The sequence below is a fragment of the Elgaria multicarinata genome, chromosome 9, assembly GCF_023053635.1.
Source record: "Elgaria multicarinata webbii isolate HBS135686 ecotype San Diego chromosome 9, rElgMul1.1.pri, whole genome shotgun sequence".
NCBI lineage: Eukaryota > Metazoa > Chordata > Lepidosauria > Squamata > Anguidae > Elgaria > Elgaria multicarinata.
The window spans coordinates 8213992-8239564 of record NC_086179.1 but is presented as its reverse complement, the minus strand read 5'-3'; the positions used below and the strand labels follow the sequence as shown (position 1 = coordinate 8239564).

The 25573-nt window shown below is 45.7% G+C and overlaps 1 long non-coding RNA gene across 2 annotated transcripts in view; it reads right to left on the bottom strand.

Moving 5' to 3' along the window:
* Positions 1-25573, bottom strand: part of LOC134404099 (uncharacterized) — a 160388-nt gene that overhangs the window by 26747 nt on the left and 108068 nt on the right. For both annotated transcript variants that reach the window (XR_010025846.1, XR_010025845.1), the window contains exon 4: positions 17538-17651. This is a non-coding gene — a long non-coding RNA (uncharacterized LOC134404099). The remainder of the gene's footprint in view (positions 1-17537; positions 17652-25573) is intronic.

The window sequence follows — 25573 nt, the reverse complement described above, 5'->3', positions numbered from 1 at the left end:
GCCCATAACTCATAGCCTTAAAAGTCCACAATTGCTGTTAGCGAACCCAGGTTTTACCCAGTGGAGGCTGGTGATTCCAATGTCAGTGGAGCAGTGAATCCACTTCAGGTTTCTTTCAGAACTTTATAGGTGCTATGAAAGCACCTTAGATAGTTCCTTCAGAGTTCTGACTGAAACCTGAAGCGGATTCACCACCCCACTGAGATCGGAGCTACCAGCCTCCAGAGGTTTTACCAGTCTCTCCCATTAAGGGGCCAGGGGTAAGCTCCTGTTCCGTATTTTAAACTTCCTTAACAATAACTCTTAATGGGAAGAGCAGTTTGACAATAGAACCAATTACTTAGAGGGGTGGGTGGGCTCCGGTTTGCTGGAGGTCTTCAAACAAAGGCTGGACAGTCACTTGTTGAGGAGGGTCTAGTTCTGGCTTTCCTACATTGAACAAGAGCTGACAAGGCTACATATGACCCTATGAATATAGCACATACGAACATCCAGAAGATTATTTTGGGTTTTTTTAAATTGTATGGTGACAAGCCATGGGAGTGGGGTGAGAAGGGGCAGGGAACTAATAGATTGCCCCAGGTAGAGAAATTACAAATTATGCCATTCTTCCTCTATAGGCAGAAACGGGAAGATTTGTGTGCATGCATGAATGTCATTTTGCTGGAGCGTTCGTAAACTGGGGGGAAAACACCCTCCTTTGTGCGATTTGGTGGGGGAGGCATTAACATGGGCGAAAGGAAAACTCTGCACGCGAACAGCAATGCAAATGAAGAGCAAGGGTGCATTAGGGAACACGATGGTCTCTCCTTAAGCCAAAAATGCTTGCATGGCAAGATTTGGTGCGCCCCTATTTGCTTCTGTGGTTTGAAGATTTTCCATTCTCTGTTTCTATCTTTTCCTAAACCAAACATATCCTTTGTATCACATGCGCTCCCATTCTCTCTCTTCCGACCGTATTTATATCCTCCCCAGTATCTTGAAAACAATCAACAAGGCACACTGGCAGTTACCTGCAAAGTAGCTGTCTCACCTTGAATAAGTGATCCAATTAGGGAACTTCAGAATGAACTGTTTAGTTAATCAATAGGTCAGGGAGTGTCAGAAACCATATGTGGAAGTTTAAAAAGGTTTCTTATTTTGCGTATATGTGTGGTAATAGGACAGTGAACAGGATACGCTCTGTTTCACGCTGTTAAGTAAGTGAAAACGCAAGAAGGAAGCAAAAAGCAACATCATTTTATATTCTAATACACTGATTTGAATCCTTGGATTCCTACACATATGTAGGCAAAATGACAACACCCACAAACAATGAGGGAGACTCTACAGGGATGGGGGAACCCAAGGGTTGCAGAAATACAAAAAAATATTTAGGAATAAAATCCCTACGTAGTTCACCACCCCGAAAACCACAGCCTACTGTTTTACTTAAGGCTAGAGACAGAGTTAGAAAACTGCTGGATTTTATATTTTCAAAACGCAGGACCAGTCCCTATATATTCCTTTTTTCTCAGCAGTCCGAGTACAACCTGAAACCTGCACAGCTCCTATTTATTTATTTACGTATTACATTTTTATACCGCCCAATAGCCAAAGCTCTCTGGGCGGTTCACAAAAATTAAAACCATAATAAAACCTAGCTGAGCTGAATCTATTTGGCAGTGCAATTTTATACATGTCTACTCAAAAGTAAGTCCCATTCAGTTCAACAGGACTTATTCCCAAGTAATTTGTGTATAGAGTTGCATTTTAACAACAATATCCAATACTGCCAGTGCATCAGGGGGACCCCAACGCCAGCACAATAGGAAGCCAACATTTCTTAAAATTACTGGAAACATGCCACAACCAAAACGTGAAAACACCACAAAACACCCCTGACTTTTGAAGCATGTGAGGAAACCACTTTCAATTCAATTTCGGAGATGCTCTCAAGAAGTGTATTCCAGTAGTGGGTGGGGTCAAATTGCCCTGTACCCGCGTATTATAGCTCTTATTGCCAATAAATAAAGGCTTCTCAAAACAAGCCATTTATAGCACGCTTTTGACTCATGGATGTTTGTGGGTCGATTTCATGATGCAGTCAACGAACAGGACATCTCCCACAGTTTCCTCCCCTTATTCTGTTTTTAAAAAAGATCAGAGATAAGCTGGAATAAACCCCAAATGGCGCGAAATCGGCAGCACATGAAGCTGGCATTGTCCTACAAACTTGCCGAGGAAGGACTTCCCCTGCTGTCGGATGGGCAAGAGGGTAAAATGCCTCCCTGCAACAACGGGAGGCAGATCTGACCCCCTCACCCCACCAAGAGCACCCCTTTAAGTTCAATGGGGCTTACTTTCAAATAAGTGTGTCACAGGGACATACAGGGTTCTATAAAACCACAAAAACAAGGCCTTCATTTTGATAGATTATAATTGTCCTAGGTTTAAATCCAATGTGATTCTTTTTAATTATTTTTCCTTCTTTCTGTTGGTTTGTGATAATAGTTCCCCATGTGTCTACTCAGAAGTAAATCACATTGTGTTCAATGGGGCTTACTCACAAGTAAGTGTGCCGAGGCTTGCAGACTTATAGCAGATGAAAACAAGATTTCTCCCCACTCCCTTGCATGCCTGCCAGGAAGGGAGGCGCTCCCTAATTTCAAACATGACTGCTGCTTAAAGGAGCCCCGGGAACTGCAGAATCTTCCCCCTTATCACCCATCTCCTCCCATGCAATGCAGCCCATATCAATCACGCCAAAGAACCAGGAAGCACAACAACCCTGTACAGACGCTGTAGAAGCATTTCAACTTTTTACAATGAGGGAATTTCACCAGGTCCTGTATGCATAGGAATGACTCCTGCTGAAATTCCCTTTCTATGCAACCGTTAAAGATGCAGGAGCCCTGTCCTCCTTTCCGTATGGTCACCCTATCAAACAAGTAGTTGAGAGAAAGAAGGTGAGGCTGGGAAAAGGTGGCATGGCCATCCTCAGAGCCCTGGAGGGTTGGATTGGGGCAATAGGAGAGCCAGACTTCACCCTGGGCCTGAGATTACTCACCTTTAATTTGAAGGATGGACCATACCTTTAACAAATTGGCACAATGTCCCCCATCCCCTACCCACAACACATGTCGGTGGGAAAGGGCAACCTAATCAAGTCCCACAATAACAGGGATGTAATATGTACATTTAGATAGTCTACCCTCTAAACCAGTCTTCCCCAACCTGGTGCCCTCCAAATGTGTTGTATTATAACTCCCGTATTCCCCCAGCTAACTACAGATGGCAAATCGAAAACAGTCACTCACACAATCCAAATTCATTTTGGCTTCCAGTCTAGTGAACTCTACGCAGGTGAAGAAGGGTCCTAAAGGCTGACCGATGCAAGGATGCCTGGCAGCAATCACACCTGAAGAATGTTGGCCTCAGACACTTGTGCAATGCCAGACTCGCAAGACTGTTTCTAAATTTCCCGGTCAGCAGCGAAGAGACGCGGCTTCGCTGCAGACCTCGGCGGCGTCTCGGGTGGAAGTAGATGGCGGACACAGCCGCAACCTCCTTCCTTTGCCAAATGAGTATTCAAACTAAATCCTGCAAGGATCAAACATACTTCGCTGACAAATATGCAGGCCTAACAGGTGAGAACAAGACGCACTTGCCTGTACTGGAATTCACCCCCACATTTTTGGGTTGTTTTTAATTTTGGTGAATCCATCTAAACCAAACATACTTTCCCAGCCATGTGACACATTCTCGCCTGGGACAGTGTTTTGGCAACGAGGCTGGTCATGTGCTGAGAGAGAAGCCTGTGGTAGCAAGTCTACAGAGAGAACACTGGTAGCTGTTTTGGTTATGAACGCAAGGCGCAACCTTGGTCCATGCAGCTCACTACTGCATACACTGACCGGCAGCAGCTCTCCAGCATTTGAGGCCAAGGTCTGTCCGAGCCCTGCCCGACATTCTGGGGACTAAGTATGGAATTATTATTATTATTATTATTATTATTATTATTATTATTATTATTATTATTATTATCCTTTCGCAAGGAATCCAAGGTGGCTCACATCCTCCTCCTCTTCTCCATATTATCCTCACAACAACCCTGTGAGGTACGTTAGGCTGAGCATCAGTGACTGGGCCAAAGTCATCCAGTGATCCTCATGACCGAGTAGGAACTAGAACCTGGATCTCCTGAGTCCCAGTCCAACACTCTAACCATTACACCACATGGTCTTTCACGATGTGCTCTGCCACTAAGCTTATGTCCCTCCTCCACTGTCAAAAGCTGCATTTGGCAAGCAGAACTACCACACAGTACTTCTTTTCTTGTCAGAGCAAAGCTTTCTTTGGGGGAAATATGAAATTTGGTGTATCGGAGGGTGGGGGTACAGAGGGATCCAATTTTTCCAAAAAGAAGCCCCCTCTGCAAAAAAAAAATGCACCCGTCCTTCTTGATTTTTCTTTGTTGTTCTGTGAGTCAGCAGAAGAAATGCCCGTTACATGGCTGTCTCAATACTGATGGCAAGGCAGCGCCCTCCACTGCATCACTGGGCAGCAGGCTAGTTTGGGCACAGAGCAGATCACATCGCGTACAGCTGGGAGGGCCAACCTGGACTCTGCGCAATACAGTGTATAAATGTGGCATCCAAATATATGGTTTGGCACACCAACTCCTGAGAATAAACCATCGGGCTTTACGGCCCCAAAATAGGCAAACATATCACTGTTCAGATAAGAGCATAAGAATATAAGAGCCACGCTGGATCAGACCAAGGGTCCATCTAGTCCAGCATCCTGCTCACACACTGGCCAATTAGCTGCCTATAGGAAAACCACATGCAGGGCAAGAGCACAACAGCACCCTCCTGCCCATGTTCCCCAGCAACTGATGTTCACAGGCATACTGCTTCTGACACTGGAGGTATCACAACTAATAGCCATCAACAGCCTTACCTTCCATGAATTTGTCAAATCCCCTTTTAAAGCCACCCAAACTGGTTCTTCTGGAAGTGAATTTCATAGTTCCATTCTATGTGCTGGGTGAATAAGTCCTTCCTTTTATCTATCCTGAAGCCTCGCTGCTTTCTTGCTGCTGATATATTTTAAAAATTCTTTATTATTGGCCTTGATGTTATTAGTGATTTGCTCCTCAAAATGCTTTTTTCGTCTCTTATTGTATCTCCTTTGTGGAAGCTTGTGCTCCATTTTCTGACCGAAGCCTTATTTTCTCTAATAGCTTCCTTGATACTGCTCGTCAACTATGACCCCTACCAGGGCTGGTGGCAATGATGGGCATTGTCACGCCTGCTGAAGGCCCACACTCCAGCAGGGCCCACTAACCAGAGCCCTCTGGAGTTGCTCCTTTTCTCTGACCCAGATAATGGTGATGGTGAGAAGAAGCAGTAGATGCCACGGCCTACTTGCTCAACGCCTATCAAGCAAGCAAATGGTAAATGATGAAAACTGAAGGAAGAATTAGTTAGAATGGTGGTTAGAAGGTAGATCGACCTGCCCAAGGGCCCTCAAAAATCTGGAGCAGGCAATGATCCCTTCTCAAGTATGGGTGCATTCCTGGAGACAGACCGTCCCCTTCCTACTTGGTACTTGGTGGAACCATAGCAAGAAGAAATAAAAGTAGCTTGCAGTAGAGCACATCCGAATTATGAGGTCCAGAGGATAGAACATTGTTATCCGGAGCTGAGAGACAAGTTTTCGAATCTCTAATAGATATGGATGAATTAGTGAGCTCAGATCTCATACTCAGTTCTCAAATTATAAAACGGGGAATTATTGTGGCAGGGTTACAGGATTGTTAACAGAATGAGGTAAAGATGCTAGCTAAAAAACCATCCTAGTTTTTAAAATTCTTTCCAAGTGCTACCTAGAAACGTTCTCTACATGGTGCCACCTTTAAAAGGAACTTCAGTAGGTCTTAAATGCATGAGGACAGAGGCTTGCCTGTCACCTGCTGATCGGACCAGATCATTCCAGTTTTGGCTTAGCTTCTTTGGTTACCTGTTTGTTTCCAGACTCAATTAAAAGTGCTGGTCTTGGCCTTTAAAGCTTTAGACAGTCTATGGGCTGCTTACCTCAGGGACCTTTTGCTCCCTGCTCTGTATCGTCATTACAAGTGGCTAACAGAAAAACAAGTCCCTTTTGGTGGTGGTGCTGGGGCTTTAGAAAACGTCAGGCTCCCTCCCTCCTTGTCTTTTCCAGAGATTGAAAACATTTTTATTACAAAGAAGCATGTGATATTTAATTTTTAATGATTTAAGGACTGCTGCCTTAAATGACTGTTGTATTAATTTGTGGTTTTCATATTGTATTTCTGCTTCTTTTGTAAGCTGCTCGGGATAGAAGCATTAAATAAGAAGCAACAGTGATAAATGTTGCAGCTTGGAGCACTCCTTCCTGTTCAGGTGCCTCCATTCCATTCCACCCTCGCATAGATTTTTCCATTCACCTTGCTTCATTCACCTTCACCCATTCAGCATTCCATAACCACCAAGCACGCTCAGTCCTCACTGAACTATTTGGGGGCATGTTTCCCTCCACTCCTAGGCTCCCAAATGTCTTTGTATTTCTGCAAACCTTTTCCCTGAGCCTGCCGAAACCTCCCCTTTTGTGTATGAACGGTAGTCTTTGGGCTACCTAAGCAATGGCATTCAACACTGGAAAGAGAGGGGGTGATAACAACAGTAATTAAAAAAAACAGCACCATTCAAGCCTAGAATTCTAGCAAAGGTCTCTGAAAGCTAAGGGTTCAGGGAGTTGCGCAGTCCCTGAGCTAGCTGTCCTATTCCGTGGTCCATTGAGACTCACAAGAGAAGCTGATAGCATCCGATGGCAGTCAGAATAAGGCAAAGAGGAAGCAGGACCTTGGAGAGCTCCAAGTGGATCCTGCTGGCTGGACCTCTCTCCTACTATAACAATAGGAGGATGTTGTCTCAGGAGGGAGCCAAAGTTAACTGAAGCCTTATATAGGCAGTCAAGTCCTGTGGTGTGGTCAGCTCCATCCCCTCTTGGAGGAGCTGAGTGGACTTTTAAGGGCCCCTCACCTGATTTTGTTGCCTGGGGTTTCTGAGAGACTGGGGAGCTAGAGGTTCTGCAGGGATTCATCCTCTGAGCCAAAGGATGATGACAGAGCTATGTCCTGAATAAAGCACTGACTGTTGCTCCCCGACCTGTGGCCTGGGGGGGGGGGAAGGGGTTGCGCAGGGATTGCACAGTACTCTGAAACCTTGGAAGCCATCCCTTTGGAGCTTTTATGCAGAGCTCTCTCTGAGGTATGATTAGGGTCCAGTCTTAGATGCAAAATAGAGAAACACTTTAGGTTTTCATGCAATTTGCTAGCTGCTCACTAAAGACCTTCCACCCCTATTGAACATTCAATTTTTTAAAATAAAAACTGAAACTCATAAAATTCAATGGTGTGTGTGTGTGTGTGTGTGTGTGTGTGTGAATAGATAGATACATAGACACTGAAATCAGGGGTCCTGTGTGAATGAGACAGGGAAAGAAAATTTGGGGTCTCTGTAGTTAAGACTCAGGAGCTAAGGGGGCAGAGACAGGAGAGTCAAGGGGCTGGATGAATGCTGAATTTACCTATGAGCTAAATCTGAAGCTTTGGTTTCCCCGTTATCATCATTGCCTCCATTTATCCCATAAGTAATTGGTTATGCTACCTTGGGAAAAACGTGGGAAATTAATAAGAAGGAGGAGGAGGAGGAGGAGGAGGAGGTGGAGGTGGTTGTGGGTTCTTCCACACTAGAGGCCTTCAAGAGGCAGCTGGACAGCCATCTGTCAGGGATGCTTTAGGGTGGATTCCTGCATTGAGCAGGGGGTTGGACTTGATGGCCTTATAGGCCCCTTCCAACTCTACTATTCTATTATTCTAATAATGTAGCCAAAATGGCATGCAGACAAAAAAGAGAGGTATCAGCACACTTGGGAAACCCTGTGGTTTGCAGAAGTACAAAAACATTTAGCAGAGGAAAACTAAAAGGGAAGAAGACCCCCAAAACAGACTGATGAAGACTGAGTGTGCTTGCTAGCCACAGAATGCTATTTGGAGTGGAAATGGAAAATGGGGTGGGTGCGGTTGAAATGGGGTGGAATCCTGAACAAGGAGCACCCCACAAAGAACCATTCCTGCAGTTTCCACTTGTTACTACTACTATCTTTTAGAGGGGAGGGCCAAGACCACAGACCTTCCCCATTGTTGAAAGTTGCATTGAAACCACAATAAAAGTAGTGTTTCTTGCACCTCTCGGAACGTGCTAGAAAATCAATACCTCGGCAACATAAAGGAGAAGAGAAGAGTAGGGGAGGTTTCAAAGAGCTGATCTAGTGAATCAATGAATCCCAAACCTCCGATGCGAGCCACTTGAGAGCATGTCTCTGGCAGTATGTGGAGAAATCCACTGAGTACCTTATAGGGTTGCACAATAATTCCTGTATGTACGGCACTTTGACCACCCTTAGAAAGTGTTATAGCAATGCTAAGTTTTCCTTTTATTCTACTGTGATCATTTACCTATGCTACTAAGATCGATGGATAAGAACTTAAGAACATCAGAAGTGCCATGCTGGATCAGACCAAGGGTCCATCTAGTCCAGAACCCTGTTCACACAGTGGCCAACCAGCCATCGGCCAGGGACCAACAAGCAGGACATGGTGCAACAGCACCCTCCCACCCATGTTCCCCAGCAACTGATGCACACAGGCTTATTGCCTCGGATACTGGAGATAGCACCCAACCATCAGGGCTAGCAGCCATTGATAGCCTTCGCCTTCAGGAGTGGGACTTTATGTGGTTACAATCTACAACATATAAGCAGGCTCTCGTTCCAAGCGATCCATCCCCATTTAAGGAAGAGGATGACCCCAGTACCACCCAGTTTGCCTTCTTTTTATTCTTCACTGACTGTGCAATCTAACATTAACCTGCAGCACTGAGAATAAAAAGGGATGGCCATGTTTTTCTTGACTCCTGCTTTCTACAAGGGGGCCCTAGACGGACTCAAACAATGGCTGGCTTTGATAGACTGAAAGTCAGAGCAGCTGTTGCTCATTGCTTCTTTGTCCCAGTATACCAGAGGTGAGGAGCCTGTGGTTGGACTACAACGTCCTTCATCTCTGATCATCGACCATGCCATTTGGAGTCTAACACCTGGCTATAGGTTTCCCCACTGCTCCAGTATACCTTGATGCCAAATGTGATCTTTTAACTGGACACAATCTAATCTAATTCAACAGTGCAGAGTTGTTTCAAGTACAATGTTAGAACCATACCATATTTTAGACTCAGTTTTCACCATGCAGCATCTTTTTATCCATTTGTTACATTCCTGCATTAAGCAGGGGGTTGGACTCGGTGGTCTTATAGGCCCCTTCCAACTCTACTATTGTATGATTCTATGTCATGCACAAGCAAGCCTTGAAAGCTAGCTCGACACTGTAAGTTTTATTTGGGCCTAATAAAGCAGGGATGTGAAACCTATGGCTCTCCAGATGTTGTTGGACTATAATTCCCAACGTCCCTGTCCATTGGCAATGCTATCTGGGCCTAATCCTAGATTCAAAATGAAAGTTAGAGCAGGGGGACATTGCCTTCATTGTGTATGTTTAGAGGGCAACTGGTTAGAACATACTCATTACATCATTCATTCATTCCAGTAGTACACATTTTTTAATAGAAAGCTTTAGGCTGAAGTTTGATACAACAGGTGAACACAGTGGGGCTTACTTCCAAGTAAACACACATTACTCCACACATTACTCCACAATTCAAGAAGGACGCAGACAAGCTGGAGCGTGTTCAGAGGAGGGCAACCAGGATGATCAGGGGTCTGGAGACAAAGCCCTATGAAGAGAGACTGAAAGAACTGGGCATGTTTAGCCTGGAGAAGAGAAGATGGAGGGGAGACATGAGAGCACTCTTCGAATACTTGAAAGGTTGTCACACAGAGGAGGGCCAGGATCTCTTCTCGATCCTCCCAGAGTGCAGGACACGGAATAACAGGCTCAAGTTAAAGGAAGCCAGATTCCAGCTGGACATCAGGAAAAACTTCCTGACTGTTAGAGCAGTACGACAATGGAACCAGTTCCCTAGGGAGGTTGTGGGCTCTCCCACACTAGAGGCCTTCAAGAGGCAGCTGGACAACCATCTGTCAGGGATGCTTTAGGGTGGATTCCTGCATTGAGCAGGGGGTGGACTTGATGGCCTTGTAGGCCCCTTCCAACTCTGCTATTCTATGATTCGATACTGCACTCTCTGTCTCTCTTTTGTGGAATGGGGGGCGGGTGGGCGGGATGACACTCACAAACGTTTCTGATATTGCATTGTGAATACAGTGCTAAAAAGAAGATCTCATTCACATTCATCCTTTTGGTGTGAGCTTCTTGACATCTTCGGCTGAAAACAATCCTTCCACTTCAGGCTATTTTGCGTGCAAAACCCAATAAATACAGAATGCTAGCCGCAAGCACCCATTTGTCTGGGATAAGTGATACGATTAAAACGCCAACAATAAACCAGCTCAGCATGCTATCGCTTCCCGCACCACGCAGGTGGATCAGCAACAATTAACCGAAGATGGAGTTGTCTCTTTTCTTTCATGTGGTCGGCATCGGCTTCCTCCGCAATTAACTTTCTGCTTGGCATCAGCCTGGGGAAATCTGATCTGCAACTCCACTTTGTGCCTGACAGTTACAAATTGTGAAAGCTATAAAAATTCAGAGCTTCCTCCCAAAGATAAGGGGGAAGCCATGTTTTTGCAGCAGCAGGCCTTGCCAGGAACGTCTCGAGAAGCTCGCTGTTAGAAGTTCGGTGCTTTCAGGAGCTGTGTAGTTAGTCCATAAGGACTTATGGTGTAAAAGCTCCGCCTCCACAAAAATAATTTAAAAATGAGTAAATAAAGAAAATCAAAATTAAAAAAAAAGAAAAGTCTGAGCCTGTGCTTAACCACACTCCTTTATTTGATGAATTCAAGTAACATATTTTTCTCCACCCTTTCCTTTTACTTGTCCTTTACCCGCCCACGCAGAAACCACAGCAAAATGCCTTTCTCTGTGACCTTGACGCCCACGCCTTTTGGTGGATCCGCTCGCTAGAAAGTTGCTTAGTGCTTTACATTTTCAGCCGACAAGTCTCAGGGGAAACGGATCCCACGAAAATAGAAAAGTAGCAGGCTTCTGTATTTTCATCATCATCACCCCCTCCAATGCAAACTTAGCGCATTTCTTCGATTCTAAGACGCACTTTCCCCCCATATAAACATCTCTAAAAACGGGGTGCGTCTTAGAATCGCGAGTGCATTTATTATTTCTTAGAATCAAAGCTTTTTTTCTGTTGGTGGTACTGAAATTAGTGTGAGTCTTACAATCGACGGCGTCTTAGAATCGAAGAAATACGGTATAAATACCTTCCCGCTCTGTCCTATGTACAATCACTATTACTGCTATAAACTCGCATTTATTTAGTTATATATTTAATAGATTTATATGCCACTTACCATATTCTAAAAAATATCCCTAAGCAGTTTACAAAAAAAGACATTAAAATGTATTTTATGTTTTTTAGACTACTTAGTCCAATTCCCCTGCTAGACGTAGCCAATCCAGAACTTGGGGATCCGTCACAGCTGGTTGTTCACCTGCTACTTGAAAACTTCTAATGGTGTCCAGACTGAAAGCAAGGACAAGACTGTTTTCTCCTAATGTTCAACCAAAATCTACCCTCCATTAACCTTAAGCCCATTAGATCTAGACCTGCCCTCTGGCACAGAGAAGAAGTCTTTCCCTCTTTAATATGATGGACCTTCAGGGACCTATAGGGTGCCTTCTCTTCACTAGACTAAACACCCACATTTCCTTTAACCTTTCCTCATAGGAGTTGTTTTCCATACACATGGCCATCTTAAGGCACAATCCTATGGCTGGCTGGGGAATCCTGGAAGTTGTAGGACATTTTTCTGTCTAAACATGTGTAGGATTAAGCAAAAGACCTTCTCCGTTCCCCTGACTTCTGTGTATATGCACAGAGAACTGGAGAGGAGATCCCAATTGGTGGAGGGCATGAGAGACCACGTCTGCTACCCTGCATCTTCTGGCACATGCAGAAAAAATTTGGGGGAAAGGCTTTGCCTTTTCTCTCTCACTACTTCTGACGCTCACTGCATCCAATTTCCTTTGTAAAGTGGTTGTTCTTTCCTTGACACCAGGTGTTAGGGATGGCCTAAAGCCATAAGAGGGGGGTGTCATCCTGCTTCTGTCTTTATCCACAGTACAGAGCTAGGATTCAGATGGAAGACAAGAGTCAAAGATGCCCAACAAAATAATGGCTGGCTAAAAAGCCCTCTTTGGGACTCCTTACACTTCAATGGGATGGGCATTGTGCTGACACTTCTACAAAGGGTGGGGGGTTACTACAGCTTGCTTCTGAGAGCTGTTGTAACCACTCTAAACTAGGGCTGTGCTCTGCTCTGTTTCGGGTCGTAGAAGCGGGAGCGGAGCGGCCCGATTCGCCTCCGCCAAAGGCGGATCTGAATCGGGTCGGGGGAGCTGCAGATCAAGGCGAAGTGATTCGCCTCCATCCGGAGCTCTGAACGCAGGTAAGTGGGGGGGGGAGGGGGCTCATCTGGTGGCGGCGGCATCCATGTGGCGACAGCGGCGGAGCCAGGTAAGGGGGCAGGGGGACTTACCTGGGTCCGTCGCGGTCTGGCATAGGCTTCAACTGAGGCCCAGGCCTCAAAGCGGAAGCGGCAAGAATGTATAGTTTAGAGTAGGGCTGTGCACGGACCCCCCCGAACTGCTTCGTGGCCTGATCTGGAACTTTTGGATCGGGCCTGAACTGCTTCAGGTCGATCCGACCCTCCTCCGCTCCGCTCCGCTCCGCAGAGTGAGATCCAGACAGTTGGATCGAGATTTTGTCCCCCCTTCCCTACTTACTTGCCTCCATGGCCTGCTTCCGCTTTGAAGCCTGGGCCTAAGTTGAAGCCTGCGCCGGACCGCGACGGATGCAGGTAAGTGGGGGGGAGGGGGGATTACCTGGCTCCACCGCCACTGCCGCAATCCATGTGGCGACGGTGGCAGAACCAGGTAAGGGGGCAGGGGGGAGGGGGGCTTATTCAGCCCCCATTTTGTCCCCCCCTTCCCCACTTACCTGCCTCCACCATCTGCCAACTTCCTGACTGTTAGAGCAGTACGACAATGGAACCAGTTACCTAGGGAGGTCATGGGTTCTCTCACACTAGAGGCATTCAAGAGGCGGTTGGACAACCATCTGTCAGGGATGCTTTAGGGTGGATTCCTGCATTGAGCAGGGGGTTGGACTCGATGGCCTTATAGGCCCCTTCTAACTCTACTATTCTATGATTCTATGACTGACCCAAATTCTCATGCTCACCTTTACACCCATAAGGGCTAGCATAATGATTTTCTGAAGGCCCTCAAAACCCACATTACTGATTCACCCAATCCTGAATTTTGTCCCTTGTGCACTGCAATCATGGAAGTGTGACATGCATACATCCCTGGGTATCCAGCAGTGAAATCTTAAGTAATTCCCCACAAATTCTGTGGGACTAAGCCTGCATTCATATACTCACTACGCCGTTTCTACACCTGCCTTTTTCCCCTGGATTGTTCCTGTGCATCCGAATGACGCACAGGGGATCCCAGGAGCAGGCAGGGACGATACCTCCATTTTCCTGGGATACTCCTTAGGTATAGAAAGGGCCTAAGTCACACTGAACTCAACAGGGCTTAGTTCTGAGTAGACATGTATAAGACTGCACTGAATTTCTCTCGAAAGTCAGCTTAAAATTGCACTGAAATGGGAATGTGGTGATTATTTGAGGCAGTGGTAAAACTACCAACAAGTTACCGAGTTGAGCAACACCGCTGAGAACACTGCCGTCGGAGGCGGGGCAGAGGAAGAGGGAAATCAACGGGGATGGTCTTGCTAAGCTCAACATTTTCACTAGAGAACTTTCAGCTCAGCCCCACTGAAATCGAACCGAAATAAATTTTCACACACATTTTCAAGATTTGCCAAATTTCTCTATTTCGCAGTCAAATTCAAACTTCAAATTCATGTAGCAAATATGAAATTTTATCTCTCTGGCTGGGGCATTCTGGGAGATGCAGTCCAACACATCTGGAGCGCCCCAGGTTGAGGAAGGCTGCCCTACTTGGTTGCTTTAGACTAGATGTTTCCATTGTTTCGGCAGGCACGGTTTCATTGGCTTCAAAAGGGAGTGGGTGCACAAAGTCATAGAGGTTAGATAAGCTCTAACCACAACAGCTATTTGCCACAATCTTTATTTAAAAACATTTCTCCAAAGCCCATGAGACCTTCAAGGTATCTAATTTATATATCCTTAATAAGGGACACCTACAATCTGATCAACCAACATCGAAATAAAACAGTGGAACAATGGCCTGATTCAGATGGTTTGCAGTTATGGCAATGATCCATGGCAAACCATGCGCTCACGCACTCCCTCCTCCTCTTCCCCGCTCCTTTGTGTTTGTGGGGAAGAAAACTGGAAGTTTCCACCTCTATTTTCAACAAATCATCACCAACTGTTGCATCCAAATCCAGCAGGCCACAGTTTGTGCAAAGCTCAGTTAGCTCTTCAAACCACAGTGTGATCTCACAAACTAAAATATGCCACATTTGGATGGAACGACAAACTGTGGTTTTGCTACCAACTTGAAGAGGAAGCTTCTGATCTCTTTCCCTCGTGTTTGAAGTGGGAGGAGGGTAGGACGAAGGAGTGTGCATGTCCAGAGCTGGCTGTGGGCCGTTTTTTCGTACCTCCAAAATGTGATTTGTTGTTATACTTGAAATGATCCAGTGAAAAAAATTGGACAAACATCTCTAACTGATGGGAGATCAAATACAAAGAGGCAACATTTTCAGGGACCAAACACACATTTAAGAACAGTGTCTTGTCCTGGAGCCTAAAACAATAAGGAAAGAAATAAGTCAAGTCTCGTGGGGGCAGAGAAATGGAACCTATAGATTAGGTCAGAGATCATATTACGCCAGTCCTTTTACAACTTCATTGGCTGCCAGTCCAGGTCCGGGCCTGATTCAAAGTGCTGGTATTGACATTTAAAGCCCTAAACAGTTTGGGGCCAGGTTATTTGAAGGAATGCCTCCTCCCATATGTACCTGCCCGGACCTTAAGATCATCTTCAGGGGCCCTTCTCCGTGAGCCCCTGCCAAAGGAAGTGAGGCAGGTGGCTACTAGGAGGAGGGCTTTCTCCGCTGTGGCACCCCGGTTGTGGAACGAGCTCCCCAGAGAGGTCCGCCTGGCGCCTACACTGTACTCTTTTCGTCGCCAGCTGAAGACCTTTTTATTCTCTCAGTATTTTAACACTTAATTTTAACTTAAATTTAAATTTTACTGTTTTAACTCTGTATTTTAATTTTATATCCATTTTGCTGCGTGGTTTTTATTCTGGTTGTGCTTTTTATATTGTATTGTGTATTTGTGCTTTTAACCTGTTGGTTGTCTCACTATGATTTTAATTTTTGTGAACCGCCCAGAGAGCTTCGGCTATTGGGCGGTACAGAAATGTAATAAATAAATAAATAAATAAATAAATAAATTAGGTCAATGGATCCTACATAGACACAGTGTATGCCTGAATACAAGTTGCCAGAGGACAAACAACAGACTATCTGGATCAGGGCTGGCTTAAGACATTTTGTTGACTGAGAGGGACAAGATGGCACCCACCACCACCCCTAAATTAGATGTAAAGTAGCTGACAGAGAAATTGTAGTTCAACACTGGTGACAGGACACAGTCCTCCACTTCACAGGAAGGCACCAGTCTAGCTTAGTGCGTGCAAGGCAGCACAACGTGATGTGCACAGCATTGTCTTTCAATATCTTTCCAACACTTTGTGTTCCACTGTATTTTCTCCCCGAGGCAGCTACTCACTCTGCCAAATGGTAGGACCGCCCCTGACACTGAACAAGAAAGACTATTTGGGATGCAAAAGGGATATTCTCATGATTTTATGCATCAAATCGGAGATCTCATAGGATGTCAAATACAGTCAAATACTACATTCTATCACATGCCAACAATCATACACTGTAAAGCTTAAATGCCATTAATGTCAGCCATCAAATACAATCACTTACTAAATATCATCGTAAGCCATCTATTAAATACTATCACATACTGTTACTACTACATGCCAACAGTCAAATGTGGCCTCATATCAAACACATAAATCAAGTACTACAGGATACCAGATTCGTATTTCAAAATATTTGGCAACTATCCTGCAAACATTTGGTAAGTCGGACTATTCCTGGAGACGTTTGGGTTCAAAAGTGCCATGGAGAATGTTGGTGAAAAAAATAATTTACGCTGTAATATAAAACCGTAACGAGGGGTGGGGGGAGAGAGAGATGGCTTAAAATGGCTACAAATTAAGAGAATATCCATAGAAACATAAAGAGGATGTGCAGGATGGAACAGACCTGAAGCGAAATCAATTCGAATACCCTAAATTGGAACAGGAGCTGCTGTATGCAAGACAGCTCACAGATTAACCTTATATTATCCAGGTCAGGAATGGACCAAAGGGCTTAATGCCCAGAAGGCATGATGTGTTTCATAAGCAACACATGTGTATGAACAAATGAAGTTACCGTATACTGAGTCAGAACACTGGACCATCAAACCCTGTATTGTCTACACCGTGCCCTTTCAACTGTTACCTGATCCTTTTAACTAGAGACGCCAAGAACAGAACCTTTTGCATCTAAAACAGGTGTTCTACCTCTATGCTCTTCCACCTGAACAACTATAATCTAAAGATGAACACACCCACACACCAGTGTTTTATTATTCAAGTTCAAATCGTACTACTGCCATCAAATCACCAGGTAGCCTTAGGCAAGTCATTATATCTCAACATCAGCCCACCTCTCCATTTTTCCACTTGCAATATGGGGATAATAAAACAGACAGTGTGGGGCAAGGATCTCTAAAATGATGTAAGCTCTGAAAACGTAATCCCCACACCCACTCCGCTGCCATAAAAACAAACAAACCCACCTATACAAGTGTTAATTATTATTCTTACAAGGAAAATCAAGACATAAAAGCTAGAGTCACTCTAAATTAGTACCAGGGCAGAAAGATGGAAAGCACATCATGGAAGACCAACCTGGGAGTTTTTGTACTACGATCCCATTTTTTCTTGCCTGCCCCTGACGTTGGAGAACCGCTCCATCTAAAGCCTGCTCTCTCTTGATGTAGTCTGTTCTCCCAACGTAAAGCTAAATCTACCACTGGGGAGGGGGGAACTTCTGCCTGGGCACAATCCTGTTCAGCCTCAGTCCTTGAACTCTAAAATGGGAACAGCGATAACCTTCCTCGCAGGATTGTTTCAAGGGCAAACAACGAACAGGTTGTAAATTATGCTAAAAGCGCAGTATGTAAATAATAAAATGGATCAATGAAGCATCAAATACCGCCGACCCCAAATTAAATTGCATTTAACTTACCAATCCGGCCAAGCTACTTGATTCTCACAACGCCCACAGTAGGCTGGGAGTTCATTTCATCTCAGGCACCAAATCCATTTGCTCTCTCCTTTTCTCTGCTGGCTCCCGACTCTGCTACAAGTAAAAGGAAGGAAGAAAAGCAGATTCCAGTGAGGCTTCGATGCCTGATTCATTCTCCTATCTGAGTCAGTAGGTCAACAATGTATGGAGAGCAATTCTTTGAAAAGATTAATTTTTTTGTTGTGTTCTCCTCTTCCCCTCCATTGGAAGAGCCGCCTACTTCCTAGCGATGGCAGTCCGGCAGCTGCTGTCGGAGAACCAATGCGCTCTCACATCCTGGCAATTGCTGTTGATCCGTGATAATGCTGTTTCGAGACCCAAGCCAAGAGGTGCAAGAGAGAGCCGCTTAATTTTCTTTCTTTCTTTCTTTTTTTTAGAAAAACGAAACAAAAACACAACCCATTCAGCCAGCCAGCCACTCCACATTTGTCATGCACGCTGTATTCCAGTTCTCTGAGCCCGCATTCTCCGCATTTCGTCTCCAAAAGCAGGGCATGGAAGGGAATATTAAATCCACCGCAAACTGTCCGTACTCCACAAATTACGGAACATAGCGCACGTCCCCGGATGCGTACACAATGAGGCTGCTCTGGAGTCCCAATTCCTCCCTCCCCACTCCATGATTCTTGAATCTGCCTTGAATCTGGTTTCATAACAGGCTCTCAACTAACCACCTACTCACACATCACAGAACGTGTTGCGCTGAAAGCTCACAGGAATTTGCCCTCTGTTGCCAACGAACCCACATTTCCAACACCTCTTTCTTTTGACTACCAGGCCTTCCCTCACTTGGAAATGAGCCAACACTTGCCTCCTCTAGCCACACACACACACACACACACAAAGAAAACTTGAATAATTTAATTTAATAATTTGATTGAAAGTTCGGACAAATTTGTGCAGGCTTTGAACTCCCATGTATCGATGCAGTATACCTCTGAGTTCCAAATAACAGGAGAGACCATTTTGCCTTTATGCCCAGCTAATAAGCTTCCCAGAAGCATCAAGCTGGCCACTGTGGTAAAACATGCTTAGATGGACTTGTCTAGCAAGGCCACTCTTATTTTCCTCAGTGCTATTATCATCCATACATCTCCTTTTGTTTGCCTTAGGTTCTACACCCTTTACACCAAGGTTTCCCTCACAACTGCCTTGTGAGGTACGTCACTATAATTCCCATTTTATAGACTGTGGATGAGGGGAAATTATTGGCCACAACATGGATCCCAAGCAGAGTTTGGGCTTCGATCCCAATCTCCTAGATTCAACTTGCTGGATCCTGGGCCACGCTGGGTTTCAAAAAAGCAAGGTCTCAGCAGTGAGATACACAATACAGCCATCACACACCTCCTCATGGAGACCAAGGAGAAGATGTTCATGCCCAGCGTCAAGCATTCATGTAATCAACCAATCAAAATAATAGGAAAATTAATGGGAAACTGCCTTCTGTTATCTAGTCCAGGACTGTCAACTGGGCTGGTAGGCATATCTATGACTTCTATTTGTCCATCTAGGCCCAAGCGGCTGTCCAGCGGCTCTCCATGTTCTCAGCTAGAGAATGGTCCTTTGTAGGAAGTGCTACCTGACCTTCCCAACGGGAGACCGCAAGATGGACCAAATCTGCAAAACATGCATTTTGTCACTGAGCGACGGTCCCTTCCCTTTGCATCAAATGCCAAACACAAATTAGAGAAACATTAAACACAAAACACAATAGGAACCCTGGACGCAGTTCAAATCACCCTCATACAAATAACCACAGTTCCAGACTTACATCTTGCTTCTCCATTTTTTTTGTGGGTTCTTCAACGCACCCACAAAGTCCAACCACAGTTCCTGAGACCTGGTGCTGCTCATACCTCCAAAGCGGTTGCTTTTGATAAAGCAGTAGAAATATGAGAGAAAGAGAGCAAGCGAGTGAGAAAGAGAGTGGGTGAATAAGTGAGTGAGTTCAGGCCATTTACTCAGTAGGTAACTTTCATTTTCCTTTTTTGAAAGTTTCATTCTGATTTGAAGAAGAAGAAGAAGAAAAAAACCAATCTAGAAAAACTGCCTGCCGTACGTGAACAGCCTCCTGCAACAGTCATTCCTTGCAAACAACAACTGCAGCTCTTTGAGTCTTGAAATCATTCACTGACCAAGACTCGGAACGGTGAGAAATGCTCCAATTAGCACACAAAGGCAGTGGGGCAGGCCATGTGCCTTCATGACCACCAACACAACACCCCCTGAATCATCCAGACCACAGGATGACTCGTTGAGAATTATTTCCTCTCATTTCAGACCTCTCCTGTGCGCTGAGCACCGCCAGGGGATCCTGAACTCTCTCCCTGCTTGGATGGAAATTCCAACCCAAGTCCACTCGGCACTGTAACGATGCAGCCATCTGCCAAGCCTGGCTTTGAGTCAGCCCTCAACTATACACCGAAGGAAATTAGTCAGGGGCAGGCTGCACATGTTTCGCAGTGAGTAGCTGCTCAAGCTCTCGTGCAATGCCGCTTCCGAGAAACGCAAGATCCTGGCAACGCCCAAAGCACAGGAAAATTCCACAGACCAAAAAAGAAAGAAAGAAAAAGCCCGGGGGGGGGGGGGGGAGGTTGGAGAGGAAGAGAGAGAAGCAAAGTGGGTGATCCATAAAAGTATTATGTCGGAAACCATTTTAAAGTTGATTTTGTTTCAGAGCCGGTGCAGTTGGAACACCAGTGGCAGTCTGGGGATGGAGAAGGAAGAAATTTCGCACACAAACACACACACACACACTCACACAAGGCCCTTTGCTGTGCGTGATGAGGACAATAATTAAAAGAACGGAGAAGACATAATCGACAGCTCGGGTGGTGTGGCTGTGGTGGAATTAACTCTTTTTCAGTGTCATGTTAAAATACAGAAAAAAATCATAGAATAGTAGAGTTGGAAGGGGCCTACAAGGCCATCAAGTCTAACCCCCTGCTCAATGCAGGAATCCACCCTAAAGCATCTCTGACAGATGGTTGTCCAGCTGCCTCTTGAAGGCCTCCAGTGTGGGAGAGCCCACCACCTCCCTAGGTAACTGGTTCCATTGTAGTACTGCTCTAACAGTCAGGAAGTTTTTCCTGATGTCCAGCAAGAATCTGGCTCCCTGTAACTTGATCCCGTTATTCCGTGTCCTGCATTCTGGGAGGATCGAGAAGAGATCCTGGCCCTCCTCTGTGTGACAACATTTTTAAGTATTTGAAGAGTGCTATCATGTCTCCCCTCAGTCTTCTCTTCTCCAGGCTAAACATGCCCAGTTCTTTCAGTCTCTCTTAATACGGCTTTGTTTCCAGACCCCTGATCATCCTGGTTGCCCTCCTCTGAACACAATCCAGCTTATCTGCGTCCTTCTTGAATTGTGGAGCCCAGAACTGGACGCAATACTCTAGATGAGGCCTAACCAGGGCCGAATAGAGAGGAACCAGTACCTCATGTGATTTGGAAGCTATACTTCTATTAATGCAGCCCAAAATAGCATTGGCCTTTCTTGCAGCCATATCGCACTGTTGGCTCATATTCAGCTTGTGAGCTACAATTCCAAGATCCTTCTTGTTTGTAGTATTGTAGCTTCTGTTGAGTGATCTTGGTCTCTTGGGACTATGAAAGTCAAATAGATTACTGAAAGCAGGGGGGGGGCAGCCAGTGACTTGTAGTGGGCTAGGGGTCCAGAGGCACATTTAGAAGGTTGCCTGCAGCACTCTGGGAGAGAAGACAGAGGAAATACAAACCGGCTATGGGATAAAGTCAGACTTATGTACCTGCCTGCTGCACCATGGCAAGCCCTCTGGTTCAACGAAGTGTAGACAAAATCATCCCAAAACAAGGGGTGGGAAAGGGAATGTATACAAGGTTGCAATGAGCACAATGGGAGTGGCGCCTTCTCAAATCCTGGTCTCGACGGGAGGCACAACTGCCCGGATATTTGGCTGCCACAAACTTAAAGAACAATGCTCTCCTCTGACATGAGTAATGGCCATCAGGTCAAGCATCATTAACATACCCAGAACGTTGCGATAGGTGCTCAGTATTTCCTTACTACAGAACGGGTCTTCTGTATCTCGTCCCCTACTGTGGCATTTCAGGACTTGTCTGAAGTGCCTCCTTCTGATCCTTCAGCAGAGGCTCCTGCTGCATCGCATTCCAAGACAAGCCACGCAAGTCAATCCCACGGCTCTCCAAACAGTCCTGTCAATGCATGGAATTCACTGCCACAAGGTGGAGTGATGGCCACTAGCTGAGAGGCATTGAAAAGAGGATGAAGCAGATTCATGGAGGATGGGTTTGTCCAATATTAGCCACGATGGCTAAATGGAATTGCTGTATTCACAGGGAAAGTGCCACTGAATAACTGTTCTGGGAGCAGCAACGGGAGCGGGTGTCACAAGCATGTGGTTGGTCACTATGAGACACAGGCTACTGGACTAGCAGGGAGGTTCTAATATCAACCCTTAATGGTGAGGCAGCACCAGCTGAGAACATAAGAAGCTCATAGAGTCATAGAGCTGGAAGGGGCCTACAAGGCCATCGAGTCCAACCCCCTGCTCAACGCAGGAATCCTAAAGCATCCTTGAGAGGTGGTTGTCCAGCTGCCTTTTGAAGGCCTCTAGGGTGGGAGAGCCCACAACCTCCCTAAGGCCATGGGTTCCATTGTCGTATAGAATCATAGAATCGTAGAGCTGGAAGGGGCCTACAAGGCCATCGAGTCCAACCCCCTGCTCAATGCAGGAATCCACCCTAAAGCATCCCTGACAGGTGGTTGTCCAGCTGCCTCTTGAAGGCCTCTAGGGTGGGAGAGCCCACAACCTCCCTAGGCCATGGGTTCCATTGTCGTATAGAATCATAGAATTGTAGAGCTGGAAGGGGCCTACAAGGCCATCGAGTCCAACCCCCTGCTCAATGCAGGAATCCACCCTAAAGCATCCCTGACAGGTGGTTGTCCAGCTGCCTCTTGAAGGCCTCTAGGGTGGGAGAGCCCACAACCTCCTTAGGCCATGGGTTCCACTGTCGTATAGAATCATAGAATCGTAGAGTTGGAGGGGCCTACAAGGCCATCGAGTCCAACCCCCTGCTCAATGCAGGAATCCACCCTAAAGCATCCCTGACAGGTGGTTGTCCAGCTGCCTCTTGAAGGCCTCTAGTATGGGAGACTACCCACGATCTCCCTAGGTAATTGGTTCCATTGTCGTACTGCTCTCTATAAGCTGCCTTATACTGAGTCACGGTTGTCAGTCCATTGGTCCATCTAACCCAGTACTGTCAACACTGACTACCAGCAGGTCTCTAGGATTCCAGGCAGGGGTTCTTCCAGTCCTACCTAGAATTTTTCCAGTCCTACCTGAAACAGGGGTCATCTGCATGCAAAACAGGTACTTCACCACTCCCTACCAGAACACCTCCTCCCTCTTCAGCAGCCTATGCTGTTATGCTACGCAGGGGCTTTTTCCAAGAATGGTTGCTGGTGGCTTTGCCCAAAGTCCATTTTGCACTCCTGAGCAAGGGGGTGATGTGTCCACCAAGCACTGGCCTGACATAGGGCCAGGTTGGTAAGAGTATAATGCTTTGCCTGGATGACCACAAATCCATGGGTCCGGCATGTGTCGGCAAAACACAAGGCCAATGTGTATAGTCATCCAAAGTGCTTTGCATGGATGGTGTCCCCAAAAAGAGGGGAGCAAAATTTGCAGGGGAAGGAAACATTGCATAATGCCCCCTTCCTTTTTCAGTTCACCCCCCCCCCAAAAAACAACAACAACAACCGCTCCAGAACAGAAAAATGTCAATAAAATATGAAAAGTCAAAGGGACTGAGGCATTCAAGAGGCAGCTGGACAACCATCTGTCAGGGAGGCTTTAGGGTGGATTCCTGCATTGAGCGGGGGTTGGACTCGATGGCCTTAGAGGCCCCTTCCGAGTCTACTGTTCTATGATTCTATGAATGTAGCAAGCAGTCCGCTGGAGATAAATAATACATGTCTAATTGAGATGGAAATGATAGAACTCTCATTGTTCTACGGGGTGCAGCCTCTTTTCTTGTGTCCTGCTACCTTTCCTAGTCAAAGAGGTTTTGCAGGTTCTCGAAGTTCTACAAACCTCTGTGAAAATCTGTGAATAGAGATAATAGTGGGATAAAGGAGTGACATCACTGGTAACAGTAATTTTTTCATTCTGCTTTTTACTCTTTGGAGTGGGGAGGAGACGCACAGACAAACGACGGTCTGTCTCCAGCCCCTTGACCCATATACTGGGAATGTTGATACTATCAGGACCACACATTCATATCTTTATTACTCAGATCAAATCCATGCCAACCACACTGACTAAGGGGGTGAGTCGTGCTAAAAGTAGCCGTTTCACTCACACCTGCTCCAAGGATAAACCCTTATTTGGTCCAGTTATTGATACTCAGCTAACGGAATAATTTTAGAGATCAGAAGCAGAAGACCCACTACAGTGTTTTTTCAGCATTACGAATCTTTTCAACCATTCACAATTATTATTTTTCATAAGAAAGGATTTTCCCTGGGGCAGGTTTGAGTGGAGACTCCCCTCCCCTCCGCTTTCCGTGCATGTCCGGAAAATGCTCTTCTGTCCTGATCTACATGTGCAGTGAAATTGTGAATTGCTGAATTAAGACAGATTGTTGAGTTGTGAAAGATCTGGGCTGTGGGGGGCTTTATCACAGGGGTGCAGACCCTCAGGCTTGGAAGCAAAATCCAAATCACCTGTGGGCCAAATCTGGATTCTAGACAGATCAAAAGAAGCCCTTCTTCACACATAATTAAACTGTGGAATTTGCCAAGAGAAGATGTAGTGGTGGCCATCAACTGGGATAGGGAAGTGGACAAATTTATGGATCATAGAATAGCAGAGTTGGAAGGGGCCTACAAGGCCATCAAGTCCAACCCCCTGCTCAATGCAGGAATCCACCCTAAAGCATCCCTGACAGAGGGTTGTCCAGCTGCCTCTTGAAGGCCTCTATTGTGGGAGAGCCCACAACTTCCCTAGGTAACTGATTCCATTGTCGTACTGCTCTAACAGTCAGGAAGTTTTTCCTGATGTTCAGCTGGAATCTGGCTTCCTGTAACGTGAGCCCGTTATTCCGTGTCCTGCACTCTGGGAGGATTGAGAAGAGATCCTGGCCCTCCTCTGTGTGACAACCTTTTAAGGATTTGAAGAGTGCTATCATGTCTCCCCTCAATCTTCTCTTCTCCAGGCTAAACATGCCCAGTTCTTTCAGTCTCTCTTCATAGGGTTTTGTTTCCAGACCTCTGATCATTCTGGTTGCCCTCCTCTGAACACGCTCCAGCTTGTCTGCGACCTTCTTGAATTGTGGAGCCCAGAACTGGACGCAATACTCTAGATGAGGCCTAACCAGGGCTGAATAGAGAGGAACCAGTACCTCACATGATTTGGAAGCTATACTTCTATTAATGCAGCCCAAAATAGCATTTGCCTTTCTTGCAGCCATATCGCACTGTTGGCTCATATTTAGCTTGCGATCTACAACAATTCCAAGATCCTTTTCATTTGTAGTATTGCTGAGCCAAGTATCCCCCATCTTGAAACTGTGCCTTTGGTTTCTATTTCCTAGATGTAGAACTTGGCATTTATCCCTATTAAATTTCATTCTCTTGTTTTCAGCCCAGCACTCCAGCCTATCAAGATCACTTTGAAGTTTGTTTCTGTCTTCCAAGGTATTAGCTATCCCACCCAATTCTATTCTATACCTCCAAGATTGGACGTAAAATGCCCCTGAATACCAGATGCTGAGGAACATGAACAGGATGGAGCTAAATTGTGTTCATGTCCTGCTTGTGAGCTTCTCATTGGTATTTGGTTGGCCACTGAGAGAACAGAATACCAGACCGTTCTGATGCAGCAGGGCTCTTTCTATGTTCTTAATACCTATATATAAGGTTGTCAACATTTCAACCGCCCTTGTAGCTGTGCCTTCAACAGCAGCAG